The sequence below is a fragment of the Halichoerus grypus genome, chromosome 11, assembly GCF_964656455.1.
Source record: "Halichoerus grypus chromosome 11, mHalGry1.hap1.1, whole genome shotgun sequence".
NCBI lineage: Eukaryota > Metazoa > Chordata > Mammalia > Carnivora > Phocidae > Halichoerus > Halichoerus grypus.
The window spans coordinates 59,647,487-59,661,424 of NC_135722.1; the positions used below are offsets into that span (position 1 = coordinate 59,647,487).

The 13,938-nt window shown below is 36.1% G+C and overlaps 1 protein-coding gene across 2 annotated transcripts in view; it reads right to left on the bottom strand.

Moving 5' to 3' along the window:
• TENM4 (teneurin transmembrane protein 4) overlaps positions 1-13,938 on the bottom strand; it is a 2,958,785-nt gene that overhangs the window by 2,525,065 nt on the left and 419,782 nt on the right. For both annotated transcript variants that reach the window (XM_078058602.1, XM_078058603.1), the window contains exon 3: positions 1,680-1,729. The gene's annotated coding sequence lies outside the window, so the exon portion shown is untranslated. The remainder of the gene's footprint in view (positions 1-1,679; positions 1,730-13,938) is intronic.

Consider the following 13,938-nt stretch of genomic DNA (forward strand, 5'->3'; position numbering starts at 1 on the left):
TCTCCTACATTATGGTTCTCTCTAATATGACTGCTAATCAGATACTGCTTAATTAAAGTAACAAACACATATGTCAAATATTTTCAAGAAAAATGTCTCAACAAGTCCCATATAATTCATTTTAAAAATCAAATTAATTTTAAAATACATTAAATAACCAAACATATCATCAGATGCCCTTTCCACTTTATACATTGCATGTTTACATAAAAATGCACTTGTTTATACACAATGACTTGGTCTCTTACTTTGCAACTTCTGTATTTTCTATTCATTGATTTAATTTCTTTTCCACTTTTATTTATTCTAATTTTTCTAAGTTTTCATGGGTCATTTTTAAAAACTCATAGCTTTTTTATTTTTGCATATTCACAACTGATACTTAGAATGTAGGTTGTAATTGCTCAACATTATCATATTTGCTTGTGGTGATATCAAATAGCATTGTCTCATTTGCAAAATGAATACTTAAAAGAGAAATGCTATAGGAACAAATCAACTTTATTATAAAATGTTAATAGGCTGGTAAGGTGGTATAGAATAAGCCTATTTCAACTCCCATAATAATATTTCTTCTTATATTCTCAAAGGAGATGGTTAAAAATGTATTGTTAAGATGTATGTGTAAAGGAAAAAATATCACATAGACATTAATATAAATCCCAATTTCTAAATCATAATTAAAAATTATATGTAATTGTATTTTCAATGTCTCTCCCAAGATATTTTGCATTATTCAATGAAGTAATAATAAAGATGAAAACACCAACAATTCCTCTTGAATAACCCATCTGATTTATTATACATTTAAGTCAAGAATAAATTCTTCCTTCTGTATTGCTTCTCAGCTAAGTTACACAGATTCATAAGGAACATAGATCCACAGAACATCTAAATTATTTATTAGGAAAGAAATGAGATTTCCCTTGGTTTATGTTAAAATCTGTACTTCACAGTGATGTTTTTTTCAACTTGAATGCTATGTGAATGGCAACAGAAAATACAATCTGCCATTAAACTTATTAAATCTGCCCTCAAAAAATACTTAGTTTGAAATTAGCTCCCAGATAAAATTAATAAGTTCTAGTAAACTTGATTATTAAATGTGCATGCTACAACATTAGGAAACCTAACATTTCCTGACAGGATTCTATTACTTTGATACATCAAAGAAACTAAATACTTAATACCATTCAAATTCTGGAAGAAGGATGAGTCATTCATTTCTATATTTCTAAGCATTATATGAGAAGAAAATTTCAGAGACATTCCATATTTTTCATGGGGTGCTAAGAAATTTAAAAAACATAAAATCTAAGCAAATTACATTGTTTATAGAAGTTAACAATCCATCGTTCCTGTCAAGTTAGTTTTACTATTTTTCCTTTTTTTCTTTATTCATATGGACCTTCGTTTTCCTCTAAAATATGATTCATGACAGCACACTGAGTGTTCTCTAAATCACTTAACTCAATTTTTTTTGCCACTTTGCAGATTGAATTGTTTCACCTCTCATATTATTTAGTGAGGGATAAATAAAAAAATATTTCTCTGCAGGTAGAGAATAGAATATTATAATCCCCATAAGTCATAGGTGTGGTTTCTAGCTTTGAGGACTAGGGTGCCAGAATATCTACTTTTAAAAAATGCATCACCTTAAGAAATGTGGGGTCACTTACCTTGGTAAAGTCAGTTTACCTCTTATCACCCATCGCCAAAAAAATTGACACTGAAAGAATTAAAAAAATATTAATTAAATACAAGAGTAAAAATATAAAAACTGATTATATTATAGTAAAACTAAATATCATATTGTTAAAGCCACATTAACACAGCTACATGGTATTAAGACAAAATGCATTTCAAAGACATAATGATCATAGAATTTCCATAGATAGGCAAATTTGTACAAACTAATTTTCATTTATAACAGGAATGTAAATTCAGTAAATTTTTTAAAGGCACCAAAGAGAGTTAGAATGCATTAAGGATGGAAATAATTCCAATTAGAGTCTATGCTGACTTATTGCCTCAGCAGGTATGATAAAAATAGAGATGGTCAAAACATAAAAAAATATCTAGGAATAAACTTAACCAAGGAAGTGAAAGACCTGTACTGTGCAAACTATAAAATGCCAATGAAAGAAATTGAAGATGACACAATTGGAAAGACATTTCATGTTCATGTGTTGGAAGAACAAATTTTGTTAAAATGTCCATACCACCCAAAGCAATCCACAGATTTACTGCAATCTGTACCAAAATACCAGTAGTATTTTTCACAGAATTACAACAAACAATCCTAAAATTAGTATGGAACCACAGAAGACCCCAAATAGCCAAAGCAATCTTGAAAAAGAACAAAACTGGAGGTATCATAATCCCAGATTTGAAGATATACTGTAAACCTGTAGTAATCAAAACAGTATGGTATTGGCACAAAAACAGACACATAGGTCAATGAAACAGAATAGAAATCCCACAAATGAATCCACACCTATATGGTTAATTAATCTTCAACAAAGGAGGCAAGAATATGCAATGAGAAAAAGTTTCTTCAATAATGGTGATAGGAAAACTGGACAGCTACATGCAAAAGAATGAAACTGGACCACTTCCTTACACCATATACAAAAATAAACTCAAAACATATTAAGGACCTAAATGTGAGACCTGAAACCATAAAATCCTAGAAGAGAACATATGTAGTAATTTCTCTGGCATGGGCTGCAACAACATTTTTCTAGGTATGTCTCCTGAGGCAAGGGAAAAAAAGGAAAATAAACTATTGGGACTACATCAAAGTTAAAAGCTTCTGCACAGCAAAGGAAACAACCAATAATACTAAAAGACAGCCAACCAAATGAGAGAAGATATTTAAAAATGACATATCCAATGAAAGGTTATTACCCCAAATTTATCAAGAACTTACACACTCAACACCCAAAAAACAAATAGTCCGGGCAGAAGACATGAACAGATATTTCTCCAAAGAAGACATGCAGATGGTCAACAGACACATGAAAAGTGCTCAACATCAGTCATCATCAGGGAAATGCAGATCAAAACTACAATGAGATATCACCTCACACCTGTCAGAATGGCTAAAATCAAAAATGCAAGAAGGAAAAGTGTTGGTAAGGATGTGGAGAAAAAGGTACCCTCATCCATTGTTGGTGGGAATGCAAACTGGTGCAGCCACTGTGGAAGACAGTATAGAAGGTTCCTCAAAAAATTAAAAATAGAATTATGCTATGGTTCAACAATTCCACTACTGGGGGTTACCTAAAGAATACAAAAACATTAATTTGAAGAAGTATATGCACCCCTATGTTTATAGCAGCATTATTTACAATAGCCAAATTATGGAAGCAGCCCAAGTGTTCACTGCTAGATGAATGGATGAAGAAGATGTAGTGTATATATACACACATATACAAACATACACATACAATGAAATATTACTTGGCCATAAAAAAGAATGAAATCTTGCCATTTGCATCAGCATAGATGGATGTAAAGAGTATAATGCTAAAGGAAATAAATCAGACAGAGAAAGACAAATACCATATGATTTTACTCAAAAATATGAACAATGGAAAAAAGAGACAAACCAAGAAACAGACTCTTAACTATAGAGAACTGATGGTTACCAGAGGGGAGGTTGTTGGAGTGATGGGTAAAATAGGTGAAGGGGATTAATAGTGCTCCTCATGATAAGGAGCACTGAGTAATGTATAGAATTGTTGAATCACTATATTGTACACCTGAAACTAATACAGCACCTTATGTTTACTATACTGGAATTAAAAAAAAAAAAAACAGATGGTCATATTTGTTGTAGCTTTAAAAAACAAAATATACATAACATGGGGATTGGCAAACTTCTTATCTAAAGAGACAGTAAATATTTTAGGCTTCACAGGCATGCAGTATCTTTCTCAACTACTCAATTCTATGTATGTGAAGGCATAAGTACGGGTGTGCAATTAAACTTTATTGACAAAATCAGCCAGTTGGCAAGTATTTGGCCCCAGGCCACAGTTTGCTGACTCCTGAAAAAACATATTGAGTATTCCAACTCAGGAATATCAATCCTAACACACGACAGACAAATGAAATATAGAGAATTACTGGGACTGAATAATTAGAGCCCTTAGTTCAGAATAAACTATGTGATTTAAAATCATCCTATAAAAAACCTGCAGAGGTCCCAGGCCCATATGATGAAATAGGAGACTCAGAATAATTATTTCTAATATTTATAGTAAATATTAAAAATACATTATAAATACAAGGTAGATACCTTATCTAAAATGTCTAAAGTAGACATTTAATCTAAAATAGACTAAAAATATGATAGTAAATAGGAAATCTCATATTTTTAAAAGAATAAAGACAATTATTTGTTGATTTTTATGCATGCTTTTTTAAAAAATATGTTAAGTAAGAGAAGATTCCCGGGACCTCACTTTTGCTTATAGATTAGGGAATTCAAATACTAAATGAGAAAGAATAACAGATTGGAATTAGCCAGACAGAATCATAAGGCCCACTTTACAGTCCTTAGAAATGAGATGAAAAGATGAAAGTATTGTTCCAGATAAAGGTCTGATGTCAGTCTGGAAGGGAGTTGTGAGGGGCTGCCTACAATAGTTTCATTATTTGATCATTAGTTAACCAATATGCAATACTGTTAAAAACAAGAGAAGAGACTAAATTGCAAACATAAAAAGGTATTTGGTGCCTGGTGGGCTCAGTCAGTTAAGTGTCCAACTCCTGATTTCGGCTCAGGTCATGATCTCACCGTTGTGGGATCGAGCCCCATGTTTAGCTCCACACTGGGCATGAAGCCTGCTTAAGAGTCTCTCTCTCCCTCTCCTCCTGCCCCTCCCCTCTCACTCCCTCTCTAAAAATAAAGAAAGAAAGAAACAAATAAATAAATAAAATGTTAAGAAAACCACAATCAGGTATTCAGGAAGACATTAATTTTACTGTTTTTGGCGATATGAGATCAACTTCAAATTGGGAAATGGATTATGCAGAAGAGAAACAATTATATTTGTGACAGAGAGGTTAGCAATAAGAATTTTTTACTATTATTTCACAGTTAAAACTGTTACTTATTCATTTTTGAGTTTCTGAAAGAATTTAAAATTCATTTCAATATTTAGTGAACACCTACTCCAAACCACACACATATAACCTACTTCTACTTCATGTGGCTATCTTCCATTTTGAATGGCTAGATCATCCTAGTAATTTTACCTTTATCAAAAAATCGTTCTACTTCTCAGAGCAAAAGAGTATTTAGGAAACATCTCTGACAAATATAAATGGTGGATACCTTGCTCTCTTCACTCATTTGACTTCCAATTACGGACCCAACGTGTCTTCCCAAAATCCATTTGGTGGATTCTTAACCCCTAGTACCTCATATTGTGACTGTACTTGGAGACACGGCATTTACAGAGGTGATTAAAATTAAATGAGATCATTAGAGTGGGCTCTGATTCAATATGACTGGTGTGCTTATAAGGATAAACTCAGAGACAAATATGAACATACACAGAGGACCATCCGAAGACATAGGGAGAAGAAAGCCAAAGAGACAGGCGTCAGAGAAAAACAAAACAGAAAACACCACCCTGCCAAAACCTTGATCTCACACTTCTGTTTCCTAGAACTGTGAGAAAGTAAAATTCTGTTTTCAAGGTAACTAGTCTGTGGTACTTTGTTATGGCAGCCTTAGTAAACTCCTACACTTCCTCTCTCCCCTATAGTACCAATCAAGGAACGGCAGCAGTACAACAAACTAGCTAAAAGTCAACTTACTCACCCCTCTATTTCCTATGGCTACAGTGACTAATAGCAATTACTAGAGTATGTCACATGCTTGGACTGAAGAAAGAATAACTGGCTACAGGTGGAGGAGGAAGGAGGAAGGCTCATTGTAAACAGTAGTTCTCCATTTTAAGAAAAGCTATAAATGGATGTAGAAAATGAAGTTGAAATCCATGTGGTCAGAAACTATACCTTTTCCCTCTTTTTGTACATTCCCAGTTATTGGCTGCATTCCAAAGGCCAGATGTTGGGATTCCAATTAACCATGAAACTGTCAAAATAAGGGTTGTTTCCTGAGACCTTGACAGTCTGCTCATCATTTCAGAGAAAACTGAGGCTTTTAAACATTAATTTGTTCAAAGTCACAAAGGTAATGATTCGTAGATGTTGTGGTTCATTACAAACTCACATTGGTCCTTTTCCGAAGTTTATATACTATGGAAACCCTACCTCAGTGGGCAGTTTATTCATTGTTTCATCAAATGTTTATTGATTGCCTGCTATGTTCCAGAGACATTTCTTGTTATTTAGGATACGACAGTGAACAACACAGACTAAACCTGCCTCCTTGAGTTTATATTCTAACACTGGGTGATGGACAGTAAACAATAATCATAAAAGGAAATTGCACTACATAATATGTTACAAGATTAAAAGTATTAGGCAGAAAAGAGAAAGTATAGCAGGGTAAAGGGATTGGGGATAGCAGGGTGGAAGTTGACATGGACCCGGCAAGGAGGCAGTTTGCAATTTTAAATTGGGTATGCAAGGTAGGCTCATTGACATTTGAGCAAATAATTGAAAGATACAAGGGAGCTAACTAGAAACCTATTTATGTAAAGATTGATCTAAAGAGAAAGTTCTACTATGGACCTTAAGCTTTAAGACTGGAGCCTGCCTTTTTTGAGAAACAGCAAGGCGACCAGTGTGACTGCTACAGTACAGTGAATGACGGAGAAAGTAGTAGGAGAGGAGTGAAGGCAAATAAGGGAAGGTGATGGTTCAGAGGGGCCTTGTAGGCCACTGATTTTGCTCTAAGTATAATGCGGAGCCATCACAGGGTTTGTTGTTGTTGTTTTTAAAGGAAAAAATATTTTTGGTACTTTTTCAAATTTAAATTCAAGTTAGTTAACATATAGTGTAGTATTGGTTTTAGGAGTAGATTTAGTGATTCATCACTTACATATAATACCCAGTGCTCATCACAACGAGTGCCCTCCTTCATGCCCATCCACCGTTTAGCCTATCCCCCTACCTACCTCCCTTCCATCAACCCTCAGGTTGTTCTCTATAGTTAAGAGTCTCTTACGATTTGTCTCCCTCTCAGTGTTTATTTTTTCTTTCCTTTCCCCTGTGGTCATCCGTTTGGTTTCTTAAATTCCACATATGAGTGAAATCATATGATATTTGTCTTTCTCTGAGTGACTTATTTTGCTTATCATAACATACTCCAATTCCACCCACATTGTTGCAAATGGCAAGAGTCCATTCTTTTTGATGACTGAGTAATAGTCCATTATACATGCATGATGGTCCATTATATATATACACCCACATATATACACATATACGTATGTATATACATTTACATATGTATGTGTGTGTATATATGGTCCATTATATATATACATACACATACATATATACACATGTATGTGTATGTGTATATATATGTGTATATACATATATATATACACACATCTTTTTTATCCATTCATTAGTGGATGGACACTTGAGCTCTTTCCATAATTTGGCTATTGTTGATAATGCTGCTATAAACATTGGGGTGTATGTGCCCTTTTGAATTGGCATTTTTGTAATCTTTTGAATAAATACCTAGTAGTGCAATTGCTGGGTCACAGAGTAGTTGCATTTCAACCTTTTGAGGAACCTCCACATTGTTTTCCAGAGTGGCTGCCCCAGCTTGCATTCCCACCAACAGTGTAAGAGGGTTTCCATTTCTCTACATCCTTGGCAACATCTGTTGTTTCCCAAGTTGTTAATTTTACCCATTCTGACTGTTGTGAGGTGGTATTTGTGGTTTTGATATGTATTTCCCTGATGCCAAGTGATGTTGAGCAGTTTTTCATGTGTCTGATGGCCATTTGTATGTCTTCTTTAGAGAAATGTTTGTTCATGTCTTCTGCCCATTTCTTAACTGGATTATTTATTTTTTGGGTGTTGATTTTCATGAGTTCTTTATAGATTCTGGGTACTACCCCTTTATCCAATATGTCAGTTGCAAATATCTTCTCCCATTATGTAGGTTGCCTTTTAGTTTGGTTGTTGTTTCCTTCACTGTGCAGAAGCTTTTTATCTTGATGAGGTCCCAATAGTTTATTTATGCTTTTGTTTACCTTGCCTATGAAGACTTGTCTAGTAAGAAGCTGCTGCAGCCAAGATCAAAGAGGTTGCTGCCTGTGTTCTCCTCTAGGATTTTGATAGTTTCATATCTCATATTTAGGTCTTTCATCCATTTTGAGTTTATTTTTATGTATAGTGTAAGAAAATGGTCCAGTTTCATTCTTCTGCATGTCGCTGTCCGATTTTCCCAACACCATTTGTTGAAGAGACTGTCTTTTTTCCATTGGATATTCTTTCCTGCTTTGTCAAAGATAGTTAACCATATAGTTGTGGGTCTGTTTCTGGGTTCTCTGTTCTGTTCCCTGGTCTACGTGTCTGTTTTTGTGCCACTACCATATTGTCTTGATGATTGCAGCTTTGTAATACAATTTTAAGTCTGGGATTGTGATGCCTCCTACTTTGCTTTTCTTTTTCAGCATCACTTTGGCTATTCAGGGTCTTTTCTGGTTCCATACAAATTTTAGGATTGCTTGTTCTAGTTCTGTGAAAAATGCTAGTGTTATTTTGATGGGGATTGCACTGACTGTGTAGATTGCTTTGGGTAGTATAGACATTTTAACAATATTTGTTCTTCCAATCCATGAGCATGGAATATTTTTGCATTTCTTTATGTCTTCTTCAATTTCTTTCATAAGTATTCTATAGTTTTCAGCATACAGATCTTTTACCTATTTGGTTAGATTTATCCCTAGGTATCTTACAGTGTTTGGTGCAATTGTAAATGGGACCAATTCCTTAATTACTCTTATACCTATTTCGTTAGAATTATTCCTAGGTATCTTACAGTGTTTGGTGCAATTATAAATGGGACCAATTCCTTAATTACTCTTTTACCTATTTGGTTAGATTTATCCCTAGGTATGTTACAGTGTTTGGTACAATTGTAAATGGGACCAATTCCTTAATTATTCTTTGTTCTGCTTCATTATTGGTGCATAGAAATGCAACAGATTTCTGTAAATTGATTTTATATCCTGCAACTTTGCTGAATTCATGTATGAGTTCTAGCAAGTTTTTAGTGGAGTCTTTCAGGTTTTCTACAGAGAATATCCTGTCATCTGTGAAGAGTGCAAGTTTTACTTCTTCCTGGCTGATTTGGGTGCCTTTTCTTTCTTTTTTGCTGCCTGATTGCTGAGGCTAGGACTTACAGTACTATACTGAACAAAAGTGGTTAGAGTGGACATCCCTGCCGTGTTCCTGACCTTAGGGGAAAAGTTCTGTTTTTCCCCATTGAGAATGATATTAGCTGTGGGTCTTTCATGTTGAGGTATATTCCTTCTATCCCTACTTTCTTGAGGGTGTTATCAAGAAAGGGTGCTGTATTTTGTCAAATGCTTTTTATGTATCTATTAAGAGGATCATATGGTTCTTACCCTTTATTAATGTGGTATATCACATTGATTTGTGGATATTGAACCACCCTTGTAGCCCAGGGATAAATCCCACTTGATCATGGTGAATAATCCTTTTAATGTGCTGTTGGATTAGAATAGCTAGTATCTTGGTGAGCATTTTTGCATCCATGTTCATCAGGGATGTTGGTCTGTAATTCTTCTTTTTAATGGGGTTTTGTTTGGTTTTAGAATCACAGTAATGCTGGTCTCATAGAATGAGTTTGGAAGTTTTCCTTCCATTCCTTTTTTTCTTTTTTTGGAACATTTCAGAAGAATAAGTATTAATTCTTCTTGGAAAGTATGGTAGAACTCCCCTGGGAAGCCATTTGGCCCTGGACTACTGTTTGTTGGGATATTTTTGATTACTGGCTCAAGTTCTTTGCTGGTTATGGGTCTGTTCAAATTTTCTGCTGCTCTAACATGAAATGTTCTGAATATATCTGTTAAGTCCATCTGGTCCAATGCATCATTCAAAGCCATTGTTAGCTTGTTGATCTTCTGCTTAGATGATCTGTCCATTGCTGCACATAGGGTGTTAACGTCCCCTACTCTTATTGTATTATTATCCACAAGTTTCTTTAAGTTTGTTATTGATTTATATATTTGGCTGCTCCCAAGATGGGGGCATAAATATATATAATTGCTAGATTATTTTTTTTAAGATTTCATTTATTTATTTGACAAAGAGAGAGAGCACAAGCAGGGAGAGTGACAAGCAGAGGCAGAGGGAGAAGCAGGCTCCCCGCAGAGCAGGGGGAGCCTGATGTGGAACTCGATCCCAGGACCCCGGGATCATGACCTGAGCCGAAGGCAGTCACTTAACCAACTGAGCCACCCAGGCGCCCTAGATCTTCTTGTTGGATAGACTCCTTTATTATGATATAATGCCCTTCTTCATCTCTTATTAGTTATTAATTGTTTTATACATTTGGCTGCTCCCAAGTTGGGGGCATATTTACAATTGTTAGATTCTCTTTTTGGATAGACCCTTTATTATGATATAGTGCCCTTATTCATTTCTTATTACCATCTTTGTTTTACATTCTAGTTTGTCTGATATAAGTATGGCTACTCCAGCTTTCTTTTGATGTCCATTACCATGATAGATGGTTCTCCCCACCCCCCTTTTTAATCTGGAAGTGTCTTTGGGTCCAAAACGAGTCTATTTTAAGCAACATATTGATGGGTCTTGTTCTTTTTTTTTTTTTTAAATCATTCTGATACCCTATGTCTTTTGATTGGAGGATTCAGTCCATTTACATTTGGAGTAATTACTGATCCATATGAATTCAATGCCACTCTATTACCTGTAAAGTCACTGTTCCTGTAGATTGTCTCTGTTCCTTTCTAGTCTTTATTGTTTTTGTTTTCTCTTTCCCACACAAAGGGTCCCCTTTGATATTTCCTGCAGGGCTGGTTTAGTGCTCATGAACTCTTAAATTTTTGCTTTCTTGGAAACCCTTTACCTCTCCTTCTATTCTGAATGACAGTCTTGCTGGATATAGTATTCCTGGCTGCATATTTTTCCCATTTAGCACATTGAATATATCATGTCACTTGCTTCTGGCCTGCCAAGTTTCTGTGGACAGTCTTCTGCTAATCTTATAGGACTACCTTTATAGTAGTTAAGGACATTTTGTCCCCAGTTACTTTCAGAATTCTCTCTTTATCCTTGTATGTTCCAAGTTTCACTATGACATGTCTTGCTGTTGACCCGTTTTTGTTGATTTTTAAGGGGAGTTCTCTGTGCCTCTTGGTTTTGAAGGCCTGTTTCCTTCCCCAGATTAGGGGAAGTACTCAGCCATAATTGGTTCAAATAAACCTTCTGCCCCTTTTCGCCACTCTTCTTCTTCTGGAACTCCTATGATATGGATATCATTGCACTTTGTGGAATCGCTGAGTTCCCTAAGTCTATATTTGTGATCTAATAGTTTTCTTTCCCTCTTCTTTTCAGCTTCATTATTTTCGATAACTTTATCTTCTATATCACCTATTTGTTCCTCTGCTTCTTCCATCCTCATTCTGATTATATCCAGTCAGTTTTGCATCTCAGTTATAGCTTTATTTTTACTTCGGCCTGACTAGTTTTTAGGTCTTTTATCTCTGCAGCAAGTTTCTCTGGTGTTTTTGATGCTTTCAAGCCTAGATAGAATTCTTATGACTGTTGTTCTAAATTCTTGTTCAGATATATTGCTTATATCTGTTTTGAGCAAATCCTCAGCTATGATTTCTTCTTGATCTTTCTTTTGGGAAGAATTTCTCCATCTTGTCATTATGTCTAGATTTCTATCTTTTTTGTGTTATGACAGCTTGTTATGTTTCCTGCTCATGAGAGTAATACTATATTAAGAAGGGGTCATACAGTGTCTAGGGTCTGGCACTTCAGGAAGTGTTTCTGATGTATGCTCTGTGCACTCTGCTATTATGTTTTGTCTACTCTTTCCCACAGGTCAGTCCTCTGCAGAATTCCTCCTTGCTTGCAGTGGGGAGTGTTTGGACCTTCAACTAGATGTGCTTTGATTTGTTTGTTCAGATAATCCTAATTAAAAAAAAAAAAAAAAAGCCTGATCTAAGAAAAAAGGAAAAGGAAAAAGAACAAAAAAAGCAAACAAAATCTACAATCCTAATTCAAAAGAAAAAGGAAAAAAAAAAAAAAAAGGAGAGAAAAGCCTGATCCAAAAAAAACAAGAAAAGGAAGCAAACAAACCTACAATTCAACAAAAAACTATAAGCCTGATTTCAAAGAAAAAAGAAAAACAATTAAAAAAAAATTAAAGTTAAAAAAAAATCCTAGTCATATTTCCACCAGAACTGAAGCTAGTGCTTTGGAGCACTCTATGATTAGTAGAATTGGTACATGTGGGGAACCTGATTTGTGTTCTGAGGAAGAGGCCCACTATGCTGGCCCACAGTAAAATGCCCCTGCCAGGTGCAGGGGGAAGATTTGGTGTAAGTGACTCCAGTCTCCACTGGAGGTACTGTCTTTCATTCTGAAGTCCCACCATGCTGGTGGAGGGGTGGGGTGAGGCATGGAAGATGATGTCACCCCGCCCTCTTGACCTCGGGGAGGGGAACTCAAGGCCACAGCTGCTCAAGAGGCCCTCACAGAAAAGCAAATAATCTACCCTCCTGTGTCCCAGGCTTTTGTCAGATCCCTGCCCTCAAACGGTCTGTGCCCAGGCCATCAGCATACCTGGTGCCAGAGTGCTCCTGTGTTTTATCTCTGGCTGGCAGCTGGGACTCAAAACTCCAAATCTAAAGGACCCATCAAAGTGCAGACCTGTCCCCTTCCCCAGAGGAGAGCTTCCCAGTGCTGAGCCCAGCAACATTCGGTCCCAGAAAAGCAGTCATATAGCCACAGAGGTGCCTGAAGTTGATGTGAAGCACAGCAAAAAGCTGTGACTAGGTAATCTGCCCTCTGTGCATACCTCTGTCCCCTGCTGTTGAACAGCCACTCAGTTGTGCCCAGTGGGTCCTTTGTCCTCAGAGAGGCAATATGCCCTCTTCCTAATGTACTCCAGGAAGGGGAATGTCCAGTGAAAGCCAGGGGATCAGCACACTGTGGCACCTTGCATGAACCCTACATGTTGCTCTCTCTCCTGCTCCTCCCTCCCTCCCCAGAACTACCGCTTTTCTCTCCCCCAAATCATGTCTCCAAACCTTGCATCTGCCATGTTCTCTCCTTCCAATTGTGCAGATTGTTTTCTTAATCCTCAGATTGATTTCCTAGTTGTTCAAAATTATTTGATATTGATCTAGCAGTGTTCAAAGGATGAGACAAGCCCAGGATCCCCCTACTACTCAGCCATCTCAACTCCTCCCCTCCAATCACAGGGTTTGACCAAAAATTAATTCTTATTAAGAGGAATGCTCGGGCTGCTATACTGAGCATAGATCTGGGTTTTAGTCAAAGTGTAAGCAGGGAGAGGAGTTAGGAATTTACCACAGTAATCCTCAAGAAAGATGGTCGTGGCTTGAACCATGGTAGCAACGATGTAAATGATGAGAAATAACTGATTATTGATATATTTTAAAGATATGAGCAATGTGAAGATACCCTGGCATATTAGATATGGGTTCAGAGAGAAAGAGGTGAAGAAACTTATTGTGTTAATATGTGAGCTATTTCCATTAAGGTTTCTCTTTTATATAATACATGTTGCATGGTGTGATAAAGCATGAACTTTGAAGAAAGGCAAATGGGAGTTGATTTCTGGCCCTACTGTGTATTAGACATCTCTTCCAACAAAATAGTGCTGTGTTTAAGAGCTCAAATCTGAAGTCTTATGATCCTTTATGTGAAAGCTGGCTCTTTCGCTTACCAACTTTGAGCAAT